Source organism: Neopsephotus bourkii, unplaced genomic scaffold (assembly GCF_033783945.1).
Source record: "Neopsephotus bourkii isolate Nb327-2 ecotype Australia unplaced genomic scaffold, CSIRO-AGI_Nbou_v1 NB_1825, whole genome shotgun sequence".
NCBI lineage: Eukaryota > Metazoa > Chordata > Aves > Psittaciformes > Psittacidae > Neopsephotus > Neopsephotus bourkii.
In genome coordinates, this window is record NW_026902298.1 from 3,766,764 (window position 1) to 3,787,465 (window position 20,702).

General features: G+C 46.4%; 1 protein-coding gene across 1 annotated transcript in view; it reads left to right on the top strand.

Moving 5' to 3' along the window:
* The first annotated feature begins 7,215 nt into the window (after window positions 1–7,215).
* The window catches only part of RAB30 (RAB30, member RAS oncogene family), a 40,718-nt gene continuing 27,231 nt past the window's right edge, over window positions 7,216–20,702 (top strand). Inside the window, exon 1 of the mRNA XM_061343409.1 lies at window positions 7,216–7,356. The gene's annotated coding sequence lies outside the window, so the exon portion shown is untranslated. The remainder of the gene's footprint in view (window positions 7,357–20,702) is intronic.

The following is a 20,702-nucleotide window of genomic DNA, read 5'->3' on the forward strand; positions in this document are numbered from 1 at the left end:
TTAGATGTACCATTTAATGGGACAGAGGCTTCAGCAGGAAGCTCAAGAACTTCTGACTTCCACCGTGCACTTTTTGTGCAGGGCTGCAGATGCTCTAAACCAACTCACAAACCTCCTCTGCTTCCACCCTGAGCCACAGGAAAGCACACACAGGGCAAGGAGTGTGCATGAACACCCTGATGGAGACACTGATAGCTCACTGTGCCACTCCAGATAGCGCTGGCATGACTGTGGCACAGGTCAGTCCTTAAACCAGCAGTGCCACCAGAGTATCTGCATTGCACAAGTGTATTTTCTGAGAGCTCAGGCAATACACCTCCAGTGAATACTGCCCAAAAAACGCTCTACCAGATACAAACCAGCTCTGATATGCATGAATCCGGAACCTCAGTATTGTGCTCCGTGTTGAGCAAGTGAAACAGTCAGCTTCATGCTTTTATGGCTTTGAAAAACCTCTTCTATATTGCAGGATTATCACACCTGTTCAGACCTGAAAAACATCCTCGCGTGGAGAGCCCTTGATCTTGTGCATGCTGAAGAGTAAGGTTCAGACGAGGTTCTGGGTCACACAGCTCAGCAGGTCAAGTGATTGATGTTAACATTCTAAACACTTACAAAAGCAGCACAACACATTCTCATAAAATCATGCAACAGCAAACCAAGGGCTGTAAGACACTGAGCTCATGGTGAGGAAGCAAGTTTGTCTAAACCTGGCCTAGGTGGATCAGGGCCAGGACAGAAAGGTTAGCTGCTTCCTAGATTACATCCTTCAGATACTACCTGTAAATAACTTGACAGAACGGAGCAAGTGAAACCACATGAGTGGAAACTTGGCCAGGAACTCAGGATACTGTCATTCCCAGTTTTCCAGGAAGAGGCATTCGCAGAGAAACAGCACAAAACCAAACAAGAAGTAATCTCATGGTGGAAAAGAACAAACTGGTGATAACATATAGAGAGGATGAAAGTTTGGATAACCAGCACAGTTCAAGGCAACGGACAGGAGCAAACCCAGGGAATCCTGGCACAGGAAACACAATCCGGTGCTGCTCTTCCCACAGCTGTGTGCTTTTCCTACCACTACTGACCTGAAAGGGAATGGTTTGTGTGCATTAAGGAATGCTGACTGTAATACTGCTGTTTAGCTACTCACACAGCCAAAGCCTGTATGTTAAGCTGAATCATATAGAAAGCATGGAATTTTGCAGCACTGCATCCATACAGATGGAGAATATGAGACCACCACTCACCCTGAAGGACTCCAGCATTATCAACCCGTTGCAGGACTTTCTCAGATTACTAATGGTGCATAATCTAGAATTCCAGTAGTGGAATTTTTACCTCTATTTATGGCTGTCACACTCTCCTGATGTCCAACAGACAAACCTCAGAATATGGACAAGGAACAGTGTCAGAAGACTGCCTCAACTGAAGGCTCATTGCCTTTCTTGCAGTGTGCATTTCCTATAGTGTGCGCTTTCCACATTTTTGGTGGACTTTCAGTTCTAGTTTATGAAACCCTTCAAAACAATTCCCTGCTGCCTTCCCCCCTTTCCTCAGGGAGAAGCAGCTCATACTGTGCTTGAGGATTTGTCAGCTCAGACTACTTGTCCGGCACCAACATGTGCGTTGAACAGTATCAGTTACCAACTCAGGCTCACCACTGCACAACACAGACCTTTCCAGGATTAGTGCCAACGGAGCAACGGGCACACAGACCGTGAACTCCCTGCAACACCCCTTCCTGCTTTGTGCAGTACCGGGGTTTTAGCGAGTTCCGTGCTGCAGAGGGCACTGCAGGCACAACGTACACCTGAACCAGCACAGCCCATACGCTTCCTTGTTCAACAGAGGAGCTCAGGTGGGCCCCTTGCGTGTACTAAAGCCGGAACACAGGCAACCCAAGTGTTTATCCTCAGTGCTGAAGCCCACTGGACTCATTTGTGCACGTACGTCTCGCAACACGTAGCTGCGGAAGGCTCATCTTCAGAGCACTGCTGCCATCAAGCGCATGGCTTTGCTTGGTACCCAACCCCTGCAGAGCTGTTTAGACCAGTACATGCCTGCCTGACATCTGAAGCTGTTCAAGGTGCGTGTGTATGCTCTCAAGACAAATGTGACATGCCTACAGCCTTCAGTGTTTTATCTTGGGCCACCTCACCTGAAGAGATGTTATCTGTACATAGCTAAGAAATAGCTGCAGGAACATCCTCAGCTTTTGAGTCTCCTCTGGTCAAAGGTTTTCCCTACTGCTCAAGGTGCCCTCACCACAACTAGAGGCTCTTCAACTACCTGCAGTTTTTCCAAGGCTCACAGTGCTCTGACTAGCCCTGTTTAAGTATCTACAGTAACAGTGATTTCCTGTTTCAGTGTGAGATGAGCTCTCATTTAAACTCAAGTGAGTTAAAAGTTGTGGAAGAAATGGAGTTCTCTCTACTGGAGTTCTTTTGGATACCAGTTCTTACGAACCAGGGACTCACAGCAGCCTGCACACCCTTGTCTGTTGTGCTACTGCTATCAAACTGCTCCCATGTTCCACTTGAAGAACACGTCCATACTATCTGGAGAGGTTCTTGACTGCTCCTGGAGCACTCTTCTTGTGCTGAAAGAGAAAAAAGGTGAAGACTTTACATTCAGCCACCAGAACTACTTTCAGAGAAGCTTTACAACCCAGTTGGCTATGCAGGAATACAAGGTTCTTCCAGAAAGTGATTTAGCAGCTGCCGTCCCACAATTTCATTAAGAACACTTGAAAGGGCACTGAAGTCCTCCACTCTTACCTGGGTTTTTCCAAGTGCTCCCTGCTCAAGAACAAGATAGACAACACAAATGTTTCTCATTAAGATACCTGGAAGCATTAACACCATACATAAGTACTCACCTGTTCCACCCAGCTGAATTCTCACCTTTCAGCTTGCAGCTCTGTGAGCTCTTTGGGAGACAGCTGCAAACAAAAACCATAGCAGTTTCTTCAGCCTCCAGACTGAGCAGTGCCTTTAACATAAAGTTTACATGCCCCCACAGCTTTGGAGTAAGCAGCTGGCGAGCAACACTTCAGCTCTCCTCCCTCCTCCAAGGGGACTGTGGACAACTACAATTTATACCTGGGAGGATCAAGAACATGGGTTTTTAAAACAAAACTTAAGTGCCAAAACTAGTATAGATCATACCAATCACCCTTAGAAACCATATTCCACTCTGTGAGCGCACCTGAACATCTTTTTATCCAGCTAATCTGCATACATCAGGCCTGACAACTGATGTGCAAGAACTTAAGACAACCCCAACATCCCTCCAGTCCCCAACTCTGCACTCACACGGATGTTGAGACCCTGACAGCAGAACATCACACACCTTAAAAGCTGTGTTATCACATCTCTGTACACTCAATCTCATGTGTGCTTCTCATGCAGATTGTGTGGTTTTGGTGTATTATCCCCAGAAGGTTCAATTTAGAGTATTCAAATCCTTGAAGTTTTCATGAAGAGCAAGACCTTGTGAGAATGAAAGCTGAGCCGCGAAGCCAGGTTTTTAATACATGAACTTAAAGAGTAAGCAAATTCTCCTCCCATCAAAGGCATCACACATTCCTACTTATGCTGATCTGCATCTTCCAAACCTCAACCATTCCGTGATTCCCTCCAGCAGGATCTTCCAGACACTTATCCTGGTCTCCAAGACCCTGGGTGGTTCTTTACCCGAGTCCACTGTGACTAAAAGCACTGCAGCAGCGAAGACAACCCATGCTTTCTGCAGTGTACGATGACAGAAGTTTTTGTTAACAGTACTAAACCAGAGCATAGCAATGTGCTTAAGAAATGCCAAAGACTTCAAATTCTGTCGTCACCTTCTGTCTTAAGAAATGCTGAAACAACGCTTGTTTCTGCAAGACACTGCAAGCTTCTTGTGGATCTTGCAAGTAAGGCCTGTTGGAGCAGAGCAGACTCAAGACATTAGCACTTCAGTTGAATAAAGCATCCAAGTTTGAGACACATAATACAGGTTTCATCACTGACATCTCAACAAGTTGTGATCAGCAAGATACACTGACAAGTATCAGATACCCCAAACTGATAAAAGTGGGCAGGCACACAAACCTATTTTTGTCTCCTGCGACAAGCATTACTTTGGGTCTTTTCTGAAGTTTATTTCTTTTTTCTGCATTTCAACATGCTATAGCAACTCTTAGCTGAGGCATCTTCAGACACATGGTATAAACAATGAAACATTATCTGGAAAGCAGAATGCATCCTTGTCTCCTCCCTTGAGCAGCAGCACTGACACAGAGGGTAAGAAGAGAGAGGAATCAACAGAGGTGAAACCAATTGTTTCTCAACCAGTTTAAATAACAAAGCAAACTGTCATTAGGCCAGCAGGCAGATTTCACTCCTTTTCTGCCGGTTATAGAAGAGACAACCAAGCTTCCCCCCAGTTAATCCACTGCAACACTTACCATCATTACTTGGTATAAGCTGCATTATACAAGCACAGGGTCGAAGTCCACAGTGGGCACATGTAATCTAAAAGTATTTGCACAGAGAAGCAGCAGAGTAGAAAAGAAACAGAAGCTGTGCTTGTAATTCAGAACTCCTTCAGGTGTATGCAACCATTACTGAAAGTTACAGCAGTGTGGACTGAAACAGACAAAAGAATCGCGCACACTGCTGTAACACCAACACATCTTGAAAGGCTGCAAGATTCTGGTGAAGTAACTGCATCACAGAGTATCTCATAACATCATTCCTCCGCCATTCAAGTGTATCCTGGAGCATACAAGACTACTGCATCTCTGCAGTTACTGTGAGGCAATATCCTGAGCAAATGCATTGTACTTACCTCCAGGAGGAGCCAAAGTATGAAATAAAAACCTTGGAACCCCATTCTTCCTCACCTATACCACTATTAGACTTTAGCCAGGGCTTCCAGCAAGCCTGTAAAACTCATCACATCTCCTTTCAGTGGAGTATCTTCTTGAATTAATAAAGTACTTTATTGCACAGGAATCAGCTGTAACTAGAAAGGGTTATTTCACAAAACATGCAATACTTTTGAGTGTCCCTCCTTACAATGGGGTTATCTTCCACATGTTATTTCAGGGAACTCCAGTCCCCTTAAGCCTAACAGAGATTAGTTAAATCTCTCACTTGGTGAGCAGATCATCCCCCCTTCCCTGACAGAAACTAGGACAGGGATGGTGTTCTGCACAACGAGTCTACAACCCGCTGCTCAAAACCTATCCTACCTTCTAGGTGCCAGCCCAAGAGTATGCTAAAACTCAGAGAGCATCCAGTCAGCTGGCTAAGCCATGCCTACACTAGACAACAAGCATACATAAGAAATCAGGGAAGCAAGTTAGCTTGGCTGCTCCCATATCATGCTGACAGGTCTTACAATATCACATCCATTCTCTCATCTTTTTCAAGGTTGTTTTATGCTTCTATGGAATCACAGAATGGTTTGGGTTGGAAGGGACATTAAAGCTCATCCAGTTCCATACCCCCACTACAGGCAGTGACCCCTTCCACTAGAGCAGGTTGCTCCAAGCCCCGTCCAACCTGGTCTTCAACACTGCCACGGATGGGGCAACCACAGCTTCTCTGGGCACCCTGTGCCAGCGCCTCAGCACCCTCATAGAGAAGAACCTCTTCCTTGTATCTAATTCTAAACACACCCTCTTTCAGACGCACTGACGACAGCTGCCTTTAGGAGGGAGCAAAGCTCCTCCTGCTGGTCACATTAAGCCACGTTTCTCTGACACCCAAACACTATTAACGCAGTAACCAGACATCAGCCACAACCCTTAAAAAGAGCCCCAAACCAGCAAGCACAGACTATCACCTGCTGTGCGGCAAGGGCATGTCCCAGCGCGCTCCCTGCCGAGGGCCTCCCCACCAAGGCCAAACCAAGGCTTCAGCGCCGCTCTGTAAACCACAATCTACGCCCGAACACTTGGGTAGCTACAGCCCCTGTCCCCGCAGGGCGCAAAGGACACAACCCCGACAGCCACCGGAGCCTCCCCGGCTCCCTGCACCGCACGCAGCAGCCTCCCCTCCACAACTAGCACCGTCCCAGCACAGCTCCGCAGCCGCCTGCCCTCACAGCCGTACCCAGCAACCACCCACCGCTCCCCCCTCAGACCCACCTCAGCGGGCGCCGCTCCCACGCTGCCGAGGCCTACCCGCCGCAGGGCCCCGCTGCCACGGGTTCACGGGCTCCCCTCCGGCCCGCAAAAGGGGTGAGCTCCCAAACGGACTCCTGCCTTTACCTCACTCCCCACATGGAGCTGCACTACCCTACCCAGAACCAACGGGCACCGAGAGACAACCGCCAGCTACGCCATGTCCTTCAGGGCTCTGCACAACACAACCCGCTGCGCCCGCTGGGCGACTCCGCAGCTTTCCCCTTCTCTTCTACCCGCTACACAGAAGCTCTGTCCGCCCCTGAGCCCAAACCTGGTTCCCATCCTCCCCCTTTGCCGACATTTTAACCCGACGGCCCGGCCACTTCTCCTGAGCTAAAACTGCCCCACGCCATCAACATGGCGGCCACATCACCTTCCTCCTCAGTTCCCCCTCCCTCCCTCCCGCAGCCGCGCAGCGCGGAGCCTGCCGGGAAATGTAGTCCTCACCTAACGCGTTCTCTTACGGAAACTCCCCTCGCAAAACTACAAGCCCCAGAATCCCCCGCTGCCGGCACGGGCCAGCCAATGGAGAAGTGGCGGCGCGGCCGCTCGCCCCGCCCCGGCGGGCGAGAGGGGTGATGTCATTGCCCAGCGGGCGGCCGCGGGGGCGCCGCCGTTCATTGTGCTCCGCCGGTGCCGCCTCCCGCTGCCGCGGCCGGACACGGCCGGGGGGGCCCAACTCCTGCTCCGGCCCCCAGCACCAGGGCCCCCTGCTTCTGCTGCAGCCTGGGGTGCTGCCCTACACCCATCCCCGGAGAGCGCTGCCTTGCACCGAGCCCCGCTGCACCCATCCCGGTGGGGGGAGCTGTCCTGGCCCGAGGGTGGCTCAGCACCCATCCCGGGGTGCTGCACGGGGAGGTGGGTTCAGCACCTATCCCTGAGCTGGGCTGCCTTGTGCCCAGCCCCGCTGCACCCATCCCGAGAGCTGCCCTGCGGCGGGCGGCCGGCCAGCACTCATCCCGGGGGAGCGGGCTGCCTTGCACCCGTCCCTGGGGGGCTGCACCGCAGCGGGGTTATTCCAACACCTACCCCGGAGCGTGAGGGCTGCATCGCACCCGGCCCCGCTATCCCCATCGTGGGGCCCGCGGCTGGCAGCTTCTCCCATTGCCGGTGACCGGCTCCTGGCTCCCGCCTCGTTTTATGGTCGTGGAGAGGGAGGAAAAATCCCAAACCAGGTGAGTTCTGCGCTCCTTTTCTGTACTGTCTCTGTGTGTTTTTCTTTCTCCTTTTACCCCCCCACCATCTCCCGATGCGCTTCCCCACGCTGTGCGGGGATAAGCGGTGCCGAGCGGGGCTGCGCTGCCTTTCCCTGCCATTGCTGGAAAAGGAGGGGAAAATAACCCGCAAAACCTCTAAATCGGAGAAATACCGCGGGGACGAGCACCCCTCCCCGCCCGCTGGGCAGGCGCGGTACCTCCGCGGCCGCGCTGCGCGTCCCGCAGCTCCGGGCATCCCGAAATACCGCTGACACCGTGCGGGAGACGCATACCCTGTCCCGTTTGTCTTCTGCGCTATATAGCAGCGGAAAATAAGATAGGGTTTTAATTGGTGTTGAGCGCCTGCGAGACCCGGGGCTCCTGGGGAATGCAAAATAAAGGCAGTGTTAAAGAGTTGAATAAGCCAAGTCTGTTGCAGGATGGGGTTGGGAGTGCTGGGGCGCTGTTTCGTCCGGATTCTGTGTTTTGGCACCCACATTCCTCCCCTCTTTCACGGAGATTTAGATTGAACTGGCTCAGTTCTGGCTGTGTGCACTCGGTCCAGGCTTCTTTTCCAAGTCATATCACGAGTATCCGTCTTCAAAATCATTCCTTGGACAGCTTGGTGGTTTATTTCAGTTTCCAAACTCTGGTCTTTTTTCCATTTTATCTTAACTACAAGTGTGTATATTTTGCACTTCATGAAAACTTTGTGCTCCAGCAGAACTTCATTTTAGAGTGGCTTTTTTATCCCCCTGCTCCTTGCTGTTTGTGAAGCGCGGTTCAGAGTTTGACTTGAACAGTGCAATTGTATTAGTGCAGTATAACTAGTGGTACATAACATCAGAAGGTTTTATCCCCTTCTGCATTATCTCTGTGGTCCTCAGCCACCTAATTTTGTGCTGTGTGTGCAGAGGGGTCCTGCTCGCCTCAGATCTGTCAGCATCTTTTGGTGCCCTTTAAAGTTAATCTGCTCCAAAGCCTGACTTGGAGGCTGGTGAGAGCAGGAAGAGAGCGTGCATCTGAGCTGGTTCATCTCATTCCCCCCCTTTCCTTCTGCTGCATGTTTGCTTCTGCGCCTCTCTTGTGTAACTGGCACTGTGTGTCCTCTGGCAGCCTGTCCCTGGAATCTCGGCGCTGAGGGATGGGTGACATGAGTGCGGTGGGGACAATGAAACTCCCTGTCTGGTTGCATCAAAGTGTTTGTAAACACCAAGGCGGTGGTTGGGGTGTCCGTATGCGCTGCACGGCCTCTTACAGCCTCCCCTCTTCCACTGGGATAAACATGCTGCATCCACACCTCCTCCTTGCATTTGTTTTATCTGGGTTTTTTCCTTCCTTCCTCTTTATTACTGACTCAGAGGGGAAGAATAAGATTGCGTGCAGGAGTTGCCTTTGTTTCATTGGCCTTTTTTTAACGTTTCTCTTTCCTGGAATGACATTTTCCTCTCTGTTTTACAAGGGAAGGGAATGGGTAATCTCATGGAGGGTTTCCCATCTTGGCTGTAAAAGAAGTTATATAGCAGTGATTTTCCTTGTTGTGGAGAGAAGGCACTAGAAATGAAGTGGTAATTTAAAAATGAAGGCTGGGAACTGTTCCGGGAAATATTGGTATAGAATTTGGGGAGAAAAAGCAAGGAATTGATGGGCAGGGGTTTTTCTATTTAAGTAATGCAATTTTGGGGATATCTTTTTACTTTATTTTATTCTGCTTTGATAGAATCCCAGACTGATTTGTCTTGGAAGGGACCTTAAAGCTCAACCAGTTCCAACCCAACCAGGGACACCTTCCACTATAGCAGGTTGCTCCAAGCTCCGTCCACCCTGGCCTTGAACATATTCAGGGATGTGGAGCACGTCATAAACACCAGCAGGACACCAGCTTTCTTATATGTTCCTTTAGGTAGTGGAAAGATGCTTTAGCATCTCTCTGAGATATATAGAGATATATATATATTTATATACATATATATTTACAAATACGTGTTGGCATTTATGCTTGTTTTGTTATTTTTTTCCAAACTTACTACATTTGTTGGATTTAGAAAGACTTGTGCAAATGCGTGCTAGCATGTTCAAGCTATATTTACTACAGCAAGAAGAAAATTAAACTATAGCTCAGAAATATGTCCTATTAATAAGATGAAATTTTGTCTCTCAGCAACCAAAATATAGGCTTACAAAAATGGACCAAACGCTAGAAATCACTCAATAGGTGAGTGACTGCTGTTAAAAAGCACAGATGAGCCAAGGGGCCCTTCCTCTTGAGTAATTTGAGTCTGCAAAGACCTAAATGCAATGTGTGCGTTATTTGTGATTCAAGAAGTCCCCAAGATGCCAATTGCTGGCAGCAGAGAGAATATACCAGGAAGGCAGCAGTAAATATTTCCTTTGGTCTTTTACTGTTTCCCCAATTCCTTATTAATGTCTTATGAACTTCTGGAAGGGGATTCAGGGCTCGCTGGTCTCATGGTCATACTCTATACAGTTTTCTTGTGTTTTAGTCCTGCTCTTACCAAAGAATCATAGAATAGTTAGGGTCGGAAAGGACCTTAAGATCATTGGGTTTGTTGTTGTTGATTTGCTTTATCAGCATCACCTATGTGCCCTATGCTGTATTACATTGCCCATTCTAGATCTGTTGCAAAAAGAAGTTCAAAGTGCTCTGGGATGCTTGAGTGTCTCCCAACCTCATGTATGGAGGGACCCAAAGACTGGTGAGATGAAGGGAGCTGGGAAGAGCCAGAGCTGGGACAGACTTGCTGCCTCTTGGGCTTCATCATCTTCTGTGCTTTAGAACTGAGCTGTGAGTGATTTCTAAAGCCTGGGGATGGGGTCTAGCAAGGCAGCTGAAGGGAGGGGTGGATGAATGGATGGATGGATGGATGGATGGAGGCATGAAGAAGGCTCTTTAGGGAGCAACTGAGCAGTTGCTTCCCTAACAAGCATGGGAAGGAAAGGTGAGAACTGGGGAGTGGGAGAAAGGTGTCTGTGAGCAAATTGAACTTCCATTTGTCACCTTCCTGTGAAAGAGCTTTCCTCTGTTAGCACATCTATTCTATGTGCTCCCTGGCTTCCCAGGCCCAGTTGCTTGTAGCCTGAACTGGAGTATTGTGGCTCTAATGCAAGTGGTAGAGCTGGTTTTAGCTCTGGAGCTGCCCTCATTTGGTCCTTGTTGTGGTACCCAAGCTGGCATCCATCAATCGGCAAACTGAGGTGCTTGCTTTAAGTTCTGTGGTGTGTCCCAGATAGGTGTATCTGCAGCTGGGTTTTGTTTGGGGTGGGGTATGGGGTTGTTGGTATTTTCTTATTTTCACATAAAATACAGCCAAGCAAGAACGATAATAGCTGTGGATTTGATAAATTCCTCTTCTAATTTTAGGCATATTCCCCTTTGTTTTTAGGGCAGGACCAACACTTTCAGTGCAAGTCTTGCTGTTGGCAAGTACAGAAAGAGGAGTTGGGAACGTGTGAGGCGCGAGTTTGTGCATATTGCCAAATAACCACCCAGGCAGTGCAGAAGATGGAGAGATTCATTGCAACAGGGTGGCTGGCATAGCAGGGGTGAGGAATGTAGCACAAGGTGGGCATACCTTGCAGGAATGGGGCGGTTCAGATAAGAAAGCTTGTATGAATGCATGCAGAACTTCTGAGTGGGAGATTTATGGGACAATAAAATCCTCTTCTATGCTACGGATGGGTTCAACATCAAAACCATCGTGGTTGGAGAGAGCTTGGGGCAGCAACAGCCCTGCTTTGGCTGGAGGACAAATGAGCTGACCTAAGGCAATGTTTTGATTGACTCTCTAGTTTCCGTAATTTCATTCTGCATTAAGTCCTTCAGCTTCCTGCCCCCCCTCCCAGTGGTTCAGTCAATAGCTAACTAAATCCTCATTTTATTTTTAATGGCACTCTTACAGGAGAAGAGAAGTGATCTGTCATGTTTGTCATGTAATCCATGCTGGCCTGTGCCTAAATAATGTATTTAGTCTTGGGGCTGGGGGAGGAGGTGGTTGAGTCAAATATTCTTCAGGTGCTAATATGTTGAAATAATTAGGGCAGAACAAGGATGAGCTTGTCCCTTAAAATCACTGTCAGTGTTTAAACAGAGCCAAGACCACATTAAAGTCTGTTGCTGCTACAGTAGTTTCATAGCTAATCTGTGCTATTAAACACTGGCCCTGCCTCAGGTACTGGTGAGATTTGTGTTGTGATGTCTAATGATTTTTATCTACGCAGGGTGAAACCAAATGAGGGCTTTGTTGCATGGAGCTGGGGATGGATATTTAGGTTGCGAACAGCTTGAGATTGAATTGCTATTTGTCATCTTGCCTTGCCTGGAGTTACTGCTCCTGGTGTGCCACACTTTTCTCTGTATGCGGAGGTGCACTCTTCCCTAATAGACTTAAGGCAAAATTTAAACCACCCGTTTAAACTAACCCAGCTATTATTTTCCTGAGATAATTAGGGAATGCTTGTACAGACAGAGGAGAGAGCCTTCAGTACCATATTGCATTGCTCCATGCGGATAGAGCCTCACGGAAATCTGCTGCTGTGCTGTTAGAGATCACAGGGTACCCTGTTTGTTTTCTTTCCTTTGAGCAGAAATGCTTTCTCTTAGGTACTGCTGAACTAAGTTAACTTGTAACCTTTAAGTATCTGAAAAGTGTTTTCTTTCAGACCTTGAAAAGAGTAATGGGAAAGGGAAGAGAGAAGAGGAAGGGGAGGAAAGGCTGCGCTGGCATGAAAAGAGATGAGCTTGCACATGGGTTCTCAAAAGACTGCACCCTGCTGCATGAATTTAAAGGGGAAAAAATAAAGGTGTTGGAGATGCCAAAGTGAGCAGAAGTCAAGCGGTGCTTGTGTAACTCTGTCCTGCTAAAGATGCTCTCCACGGAGAGGGGGACTTAGTGCAGGGCCTTGGCAGCCTGACCCACTGCTGCAGTGTGCTGCTTCCCTCTGTAATGAAGGTCCCAAAACTCTGCTTTCCTGCTTAAGCAAAAAGTCAGTTACTCAAAGGGCAGCATTTGTGCCTTTAAAGTGGGAGTATTTGTGGTACAAATCCAGCCTATTATCTGCAAAAGGCAGTTGCCATAGAACTACCATCCTGTAGGCTGGTGCTGAGCCTTGATGCCAGTTTGCTTGGAACAGTGAAGACAATTAATCCAGCTGTGTGTGAGAATCACATCCTGCAGTAGCAATCAGTTGCATGTGCTTTTCCAGAGTGTTTTGGAACAAGCAAATATAAGGGAGTTTTTATTGCTTCAGCAGGCGAGATCACTCAATTATCTGGCTATGGAAGCATCCGATCTCTTTCCAGAGTAAATACATGGTTAAAATAGAGTGGTTTTTAGTTGGAAGAGACCTAAAAGGATCATCTAGTCCAACTGAATGACCACTCCAGGGCTGTTCAAAAGGTAAAGCAGGTTGTTAAGGGCATTATCCAAATGCCTCTTAAACACTGACAGGCTTGGGGCATCGACTGCCTGTCTAGGAAGCCTGTTACAGGTGTTTGACCACTGCCTCTGTAAAGAAAAGCTTCCTAATGGACAGTCTGAACCTCCCCTGGTGCACCTTTGGACCATTCCCACGTGTCCTGTCACTGGACACCAAGGAGAAGAGATCAGCACATCCTTTTCGCCCTCCTTGGAAAGCTGTAGAGAGCAATGAGGTTGTCCCTCAGCCTCCTTTTCTCCAACCTAGACAACCCCAAAGTCCTCAGCTGCTCCTCACAGGACATGCCTTCCATCCCTGCCATCAGCTCTGCTGCCCTCCAACAAAGCTGTGTGGGGTTGTTTCACCTGGGGTGTCACTAACAGGAACAGTACCATGTTAAGGGGGACTGCTGACATGCTTGTTCCCATCTGCTTTCTCCATGCCTGTTTTCCATATGCCTTAGCCTCTCCTTGCTCCAGTGCAGCCACTCCATCTCCCCTTTTCTCTTCATTTTTCTATATAGTGTTGTTCAGCAGTAACCTTTAGGAGCCTGGATACTCCCTGATGACAAATGAATCTGGGCAATGCTGTGAATGAGCATAAATGGAGACTCATCTGAAGGAGATGTGATGCTAATAAGGAATAGATTACTAAAGATGTTGGGTAGGAAGAGCAGCATGTGTCCGAATAGTAGATGGACCCACCTATGCTCTGTCCTGTGGTGGATGAAACTTAGGACATAGAAACTTGTCAAGCCCTCCTGTCTTTCCATTGGTGATTCTTTCTCCAACACCCATTCATCCATACATACAAAAGTGGTGGTGGGAGACCCAGAAAAATCTGTGCTCCAGAGAAATCCCAGATCCATGCTCAGGATGTAGATCAACACCTTGAGTTGAGAGGTTTAATGCCAACATTCAGCCTTACAGGCAATCAAAGAACAAGTGAAAGGGATTGCCAGGATTAGAAGAGAGATTTGGGGATTGCTGTGTTGGAGAGAATGCTCTCAGTAATGAAAAGCTGACTTGAGGAATAATAATTAGCACTTCTGTGATTTAAATTTCATTGCCTGAGCTCGGAGTAATGGAAAAATAGATCAGTCAAGGCTTTTTATCTAACAAGTTTTTAAAGGAAGCCAGCTTCATGTCTAATTAGTGAGAAGTTCTCCACGGTGCCATCTCTTATGCTTCTGAGGTCTAACACACGGTGTTTTCATGACAGTTGTGGCTGCAGCATGGGAATACTTACTTAAAATAACATCCTTTAAAAACACAGGAAGACAAACTTGTATATGGATATGGTTTAGTGCGAGGTGTCCCTGCCTGTGGCAGGGGGGTTGGAACTTGATGATCTTAAGGTCCTTTCCAACCCTAACTATTCTATGATTCTATGTATTGGACAAGCTGAATTCTTGTTAGTGACCTCAAGAAATCCCCTAAGGGGTCTCCATGCTGTGTGGTCTTGTTTTTCTGTTGCTTTCTGATGGCTCCATGCCATCATGAGGGAAGGGAGTGTTAAATTCCATCTTCTCCAACACTGGAGAGTCAAGCTTTATTATTATGGCCATTGAACTTGATTAACAGAGAGGAGATGACTGCTACTTGACAAAATAATCCTTATTAGTTTTGTTCTTGCTTTATCGCTATTATCTCAAATGCCTGCAATATAAATGTATGGTTGAAAAAGCTTTCTGGACTCATTGGTGTCCCTGTTAGTCCTCTGGAGACATCAGGTTGTTCCATCCTGAGACAAGTAACCTTTGGAGGTGCAAAGCCTGAAATTGCTGTGGGGATATCAGTTCATTTCTGTGCACTGGGAAAGAGACTGAGAGACATAACATTAGCCTTTTTATCCTTGCATCTCCCCTGAAGTTCATGGTGTCCTGCAGAGAAAAACGTATTAACTTTGACAAATCTGTGCTAATGAGTCGAATTAAAGCCCCAGCGAAGACTGGAATAATCTATAGCTTTCACAAGAGAGTAAAGGCAGGTTTGGGAATTCCATGTCTCTGGACTAATAGGGAGCCTGGGATGGCATCAGGTTCTGTGTCCTGGTTAACTGGAGATGTAGCTGCAAGTTCACCCTATGTGATGATGGGGTTGGGCTATACTGCCTTTCTTTGTAGTACCTGTTTCTGTGGCTTTCAGTCTAGAGGGGTGATTTTAACACAGTTTGCAGCAAATCCCACATTTTGTATCTAAACTACACTCAAGTGAAGCAAGTATCTGCTCCATTGCAATTACTCTGGCCCTGTGGGCAGTGGTTGTCTCCTATCTGTAGCCAACAAAAGATCAGGGCACCCTCTAATTCCTCTCATACCTGATAATATAACCCCCCCCACACACACACTGTAAATATTTGCTGTTAGGAGCACTAAGGAGTTATGGGGGGATTCTTGAACAATGTTTGGTCTATATACAGAAAAAAATCATGCAAAGACTGTCTCTGAGCTGCATGTACCAGAAGCTTGAAACAGCAGAAGCAGGAGTCGGTGCCTGATTTCTCTATTGCATTTGTCCTTGTTCTGAACAATTTGTTCTTTCTAAAAAGGGAACTGTGCCCATTTTCTTCAAGCCAGCAGTATTCACATTGCTAAAATATGGTAGCAGCGTTTTGCTCGGATAGATGGATGCGTGTGTGTGCGCACATGGAAAACCCCCAAATAAACCCAGGTTTCTGTTAACTCTTTAATTCCAGCAGGCAAATGGGAAGTCTAAAGTCAGGCTTTTCACTCTGGGATAATGGATTGCTGCCTGACCTATTTAGGAGAGAGAGGTGTGAGCATGTGACTCGGCTGGAAACTGCTTTGAGGTGTCTATAGGAATGAGGTCTCTTGTGTTGTGACCTGCTGGTGGCCATTGGCATGCCCTGACCATCTCTTGCAGGGATGTAATGGATGTTCAATGCAGAAACAAACTGTGGTTTTTTAGCAGTTGCTAACCCCAGATTCTGAAGTCTCTTTTGCTTCTCACAAAAACTGGAGAAACAAACTTAAATAAATCCATACAGTGATCCTGAGGGATTCTCAGTATTACTATTGTGTTTGTAAACCTTGGAAACTACTTTTGTTAATGTAGTGTTTCCATCTACAAGGAAATTGTTCTTCCCTTTTGAGTTCTGTTGTCAGTTCTGCAGGAAAACTGTGTCTTGGTGCAGATGCACTTAGCTGTGCAGGTAGTTGGTCGCTATATGCCACCAGAAAGCATTGACTAAGATGTTTTCAAATGCATGGGTCGAGTTGGTTGTCCTTGTGCTGGAGAGGATTGACATTCCCCTTGCCCGGTGCCATTATACATGGCTATTACAGACCATTCCTGAGCTTTCTACTGCAGGTGCAAGTGTAGTACAGGGAATTTTTAAAGCTTCTTCTCAAGCTGCTGCATGGCCAGAGATACTCGTGCTTCCATCATGAGTAACTTCACTTTACTCATTGTAAACCTTCAGTCTTTAGTCAATGGCCGTCCCATTTCTATCAGCGTTGTCTCTAATCTGCTGTGCTTCTGGATTGGGGATCTGCTTGGTTAAGGCCAATCTTAGTTAATCCTTCTTGCTAGGTTAGTTTCTTTAGGACAGTGTTTCCGGGCTGATTCACTTTGCAGCCTTGCAGGTTGTTACCTGGTATTTAATAATAAAAAGCATATCTAAATCCAGTCCCCCCTAGTTAGAAATCCAGAACTGAAGAAATCTGAAGTAAATAGACTATTGACTTGCCCAACGAAGTAACAGAGGAAAACATCCATTGAGGCTGATGCTGTTGGAGTAAAGGAGGCCGATTGGAAATAAATATTAGCTCAAGTGTCTCATTAAGTTCTGCAGTTGTACAAAAGCTGTGCCACAGGGAGGAAGAACCTGGGGTGAATTACTGCTTGTTTACTGCATCTGCCAGTCAGCACAGTGGTGAGCGTGTTGCATCAGTTCATAGAGTAGCCGCTAGTAACCAGGCCATCCTGCTTAAATGTCAAAATCCTTGCTGGGAAAATGTGTGAAACTGCATAAACGTTCTTTCCATCTTGTTAACACGTCTTTCACAGTGTTCCTCATTTTGCTTGATGACATCAGTTCTTGGAGATATAGAGGAAGGCTTTAAAAATAACTCCTGGGCAATGTTGGGTGATGCTTAGTTAATGAATATAGTTATTCTGGAGGGTTGGTCCATTCCTGGTTCTTCCTCTAAAGCAGTTTTTGAGTCTTTCATTTCTCTTTCTTACTGTATTTTATGCATAGATTTAATTTTATTATCCATAACAAGGCTTTGGGATAGGGTTTTTATCTGTTTGTTCGACTTCATACAGTGAAAATCTGCAGTTCTCTGCATTCTATAACTGTTGCTGTAATGTAGGTAACCAGTGCTGTAACCTGGGGAGTGAATAGCCACCAGTGACTTTGGGGAATGACAGTCTCCTTAATTTCACTGCAAATCAGTCTATAGAATTTGAAGCTTTGTCTAAAAAGGAGTAGTTTGTACTCCGAAGGCGAGACAATAGAATTGTGCATCTGTTTTGTGTTTATAGGCAAGTCACTTCTAAACTTCTGTCTCCTGGTTGCCTCCGTCTGTAAAATGGAGATAACCTCAGAGGGTTGCCTTGAATATTCATCAGTGATTTATTGTATGCCGCTGAAGAAATGTGTTACAGGCAATGCTAATGACGTTTATTGCTCAGCCCGTTGATTGGGATTTCAAACGTCTGCAGTCTCCACACTGAGCTCTAGTAAATTCTTAACTGGACTTGGCCTGTAGATGACAATAATAATTCCAATTTACGTGGGGCTTTTCCTTTGGAAGAGCTCCAGAGAGTTTTATAAACTGTAATGAAAACCATAGTGCAAATATTGCCTTAGCAGCCACCAGCTATTGGTGGGGTGCTGCGTGATGGGTATTGCAATGCAGCTGGCAGCCTTATGTGAGAGGATAGAAGTAATACTGCAAGCAGTGGAGGTGACACAGGCAGGGAAACAAAGTGTCGCTGCTGGAATTGTGATTTTTAGCTTTGATGTGATCAGTGATTCCAGGAGATCAATGGCTCTCGTGTGAAACACAGCATTTTTGTTGCAGTGCTTTGATATTGGTTCAATTCCAGTCGAGAAGAAGGAGCCCTGCTAGCTCCCAGGGGTTGGTTTCTTGCAGAGAGTGTGCATTTCTGGATGCCTTCATTCAAATACCATAGTACCACAATGTGATTTCAGTGGTTTCTCAGGGTGGTGCAGCTAATGTCTTCTTATGTAGGCAAAAGGCACAGTCACTTGCTCTATACATCCAAAAGACTGGAAAATGTATCCTGGATAACTTACTCTTAAACTGGAAGTCCCATTAACCCTAAATCCTTTCAGAAAGTATAAATTGGCTAAGAATTTCTTGTGTTTGTTTGTGTTTGTTCACTGAATGTTGGAGCCTTGGCTTCTCCCCTGAATTGTGGGCACCAAAGTTGGGTTGGCTGCAGTTGAATGTTGTCATTGTAGGTCCCAGGCACTGTCACTGGAGAGAGAGGGCAGATTCAGAAGTGTGCAGAGATGCTTGCCTCACAGTATGGTGGGGAAGCCAGACCTCGTGAAAGACTAACTTGGACATACTGGTTAGCTCCTCAAAGGTAGGTAAGACGAAACAGTGCCACCATGTACAGCATAATCTGCCAGACCAGTTAATGTTTAAGTAGACCAGACACAGGGCTCAGAGTTGTCAGATCACACAAGAGGTTCATCTTTTGTGTTCCATGCAGAAGGAACATGTGTTTTGGAGAGGTTTTGGGCACTTTCAACTGTGATGTCTGAGTGCTGAAGCTTCAAGGTCTCAGAACCAATATTGTCTTTGTAGTCTTCTTCTTTGCAATCTTTCCTTCAGTTACTTTTGAACCTGTTGGCCAGGCTAGATGGTTGCAAAAGCTTGTTTTCCTTAGAAAATAAGGTTAAAGTTGAACCCTAAAGTATGTATAACATTTCAAGGGGAAGCTTGCTGAATTCAGATGCTTGTCTGGCACTGCTTGCCTGGTGTAGAGAAGAGGTTGCATTCTATCATCTTTAGGGTTGGTCTAGGCAACCCAGTATTGCTGTTTGGAACACCCTGGGCTAATGGAGACCTCAGCAGTCAATAGAGCACAGTTTGAGGCTTGGCTTCCTGTCTGGCTCTGTGTACACCAATCTTTACAATAAAAACAAGTCACAAAGTATAGTTATAGCCTGGTGTATTAATTTATAGTTTTGGTATGTTATGTTGCTGGGACCATTTTAAAACCTCTGTGTCCAGGATTCTGGTCTTTCCAGATATTTAAAACCCCATCAATCCTATATTTTGCTAGGTCTTACCTTTCATTAAATATATATTGATAACAGTCAATGACTGCATTAATGTTTAATCCGATATGTTTTTCAGTTTAGGATTCCATTCATCTATATTGCTGTAATCGATTCCTCCTGGACATAGTGTGGTAATTAGAGGCCAGACTGATTTGCAAGCATTACTGTGGCATGTGTAGCCAAGCTGCCTTGTTTTAATTCTTCCATTACCTTTCCTTAGGACTTTAATTGTGCACCATCTCCAGCAGGACTGCGGAAGGAGGAGTGTGAACTTCTCATTTGCATGTTAATGGCACTTTGTCTAGGAAGGTGTTATAGGGATTCAAGCAGTGCTATGCAGGAAAAGGTAACATGCCCAGTATGCAAACAACTTTGATGGGAAATGGTTCAGATCCTGCTAATAATAAGGGTCTTTTTTAATTCTGATATAGTAAATGCACCTTTCAAATGGACAAGGCAATTGGTGTGATTTAGGAAGAGAATTGTTATGGAGAAGGCCTTCCTGTAATCAGCATCTATCTCCTCCTGGGAAGGAAGGGCTTGTAACTTGTGCATCCTTTTTAAAGGGAGGATGTATTGATTATTAATGTGTTGTAACACATAGGAATACTTGGAAAAAGCTGTACACTGAAACTAGCTGCATTTCTCATGTGTGAGATGTGTTGCTAGGAGCGTAGGTTGTTCTCAGGAGGCGAAGGACATGTATGGGTTATATTGTGAAGCTTGTTTAGGATTGGAGGGCTTTGGTGAAGTCTCTGACATATTATTCTCCAAACTGTGGTTTTAAAGAAGAACATTTATCAGTTCATCTAACCCTGAAGTGGGTCCCAGTGTGCCTTGATGTATGATTGGTGTCATTTGTCCTCTTGTGAAGGACAAGCTCATAATGGCATTTTAGCTGTTCCTGGGAAAGTAAGGATACTCTCCATTACACTTCTGCTTCTGTGTGTGAACAGGCACAGAAGTCCCTGTATATATCAAAACCACATCTCATAACACTTCAAGTCCATCCTCACAATTCCCTACTCTGCTTTTTGTAAGAAACCTGAGCCATGTGCTTCAACTTGCTGTCAGAGCTACTGAGCCTGGAGGGATTGCCATTCTCTGTGGATCGGACCCTGAGGAAAATGAGTGGCATGGGAGTAACAGCCTGACATTTCCATTTAGGAGCAGTTGGATAAGCCTGAAGAGAGGGGATTTGCTGCTATAAATGAAGGGCAGGATCCCTTCTTCTGCCTCTTGCTGCTCTGTGTTGCTGCAGCATCCCATGGACCGTCATTGCATCCTGTGTGAACACAAAGCCCAGCTTCCATGTGCGAGCAGAGCTCAGCACTTTCTAGTGGGTGACAACAGGTCATGTCCACAAAGATGCAAGGAAAGGCCAGGTAACAACAGCATTTATGAGCAGGGGAAAGCTCAGTGGGTGTTTGCAGGGAGATCTGGCCACACATGAGGGAGAGAATGACTGACACTGCTGCTTTTGTTGAAGGCAATTAGTGGGATGTAGGGTAGGCTGTAAAATGAATGTTAAAGGTAATAATGAGGAGTTGGGAAGCCAAGGAAGGAAGAACAACAGGAAACCCTGAAGATGTAAATAAGGA